We start from the raw sequence: 1567 nt of genomic DNA, 5'->3' as shown, positions 1-1567 counted from the left end.
GCCTTTGGGGCACGTGATATATGCCAGGAACTTTTCTCCTGGTAGACACAGCGATGGCCCACTCACATCCTCTTTGCTGGCAGTGTCCAGTTTTGCTAGATGCACATCTAGCCAGGGGCTCGGGGTAGCCAGGAGCTTGGGGTCAGTGGCCATTCCCTTCCCCAGCCTCAGAGTGAGTTAGAATGGATCTGAGCCAATTCTCTGGAATTTTCACTTCCCTCACTTTCAGTGATTGGTTTGGAATTGGGCACGGGATGCAATCTTGGCTAATGGGAAATCTGCAAGGGGACATCTGGGAACGATTTTCTCCCTCATAAAAGTAGACCCATGGCAGGAGGAGGAGATGCCCCTCCTCTCCTTTACTTGATGTTATTAGGTCTATATGCGATGCCCGGAGCTGCAGCAGCCACCTTGAAACCATAAGGACACACATTCGTAAATTGCTAGGTAGGAAATGGAAAGAATATGAGTTTTTGTTTACACCTTCCAATTAAACAACCTTATTGGATAAGATTATGAATCTCTCTTCCCTTTTATTTTCTTTTTACTTGTCTGAAGGTGACCGACAGCAATGGCTGACTTAGTTATGCTGCTAATTTACCTCCAAAGGTCTGTTTAGCACCTCAGAAGTATCTTTTCTCTTAACGTTTCTTCTTTGCCACTTTTAGTCAAGTGTTCTATTCCTTGTGGCTGAACCCATTCTGATAGATAAAGTGCTTTGTTATGCATTCTCTCGTGTAACCCTCTCAACGACCCTCTGAGATGGATACTATTATCATAGCCTATTTTACGAATGGAAGAAACAGAAGCTCAGGGCAGGTGAGTGAGGTTCCCGAGATCACCAGTTACCGACCTGGCATTTGAGTCCGGTCGGGTCTCATTGGAGAGCGCAACTGGGCTAATGCTACAATCTCCTTTTGTCTTTCCCTTAACACGTTTTGGTAGGAAACCATAGCCCTGTTCTTATTTTTCCCTGGAAAATGGTGATTATGGTTGGTGGGAAATTTAGAGTGGGCTGCATTTCTCTGTACATAGTTAATGGCTCTGATTATATGTTTCTGGCTTCTTCATTCTGAGAAAGGCCGCCATTGGTTGTACAATATAATCAAATCATTTCTTATGTAAACAGCCGTCTGGCACAGAGTCAGCAGCTATTCCATCCGCGGGAAGGTGAAAATGAAACTGTGCTCCCAGCTCTGGAAAGCAATCTGCTATTCAGCAGGAAAAGATCAAGGGTTAATGACACAGAGTTGGGCAAAGGCTGCCGCTGTGGCTCTGAGCATTATCAGGAGGCGGGAACAAAGAATGGTTGTTAAATGGGTTTGTTACAAAAGTTATTTCCTAATGTAATTCATGAAAAGCTTGCCAGAACATTAGGCACATCCTTCGAAAGCACAAGGGAACAAAAAAAAAAAAAAAAAAAAAAAAAAGAAAGAAAGAAAGAAAGGAAAGGAGGCTTCTAATGTCAACAATTATGAAACTCTTAGAAAGGGTTAATATCTTTAATATACAAAGAGTTCTTGCAAAACAATAAGAAAAGGTACGCACCTTATTATAAAATGGACTG

This window comes from Lutra lutra, chromosome 9 (assembly GCF_902655055.1).
Source record: "Lutra lutra chromosome 9, mLutLut1.2, whole genome shotgun sequence".
In the NCBI taxonomy this organism is placed as follows: Eukaryota; Metazoa; Chordata; class Mammalia; order Carnivora; family Mustelidae; genus Lutra; species Lutra lutra.
The sequence above is the reverse complement of the archived record's forward strand: the minus strand, read 5'-3'. Positions refer to the sequence as shown.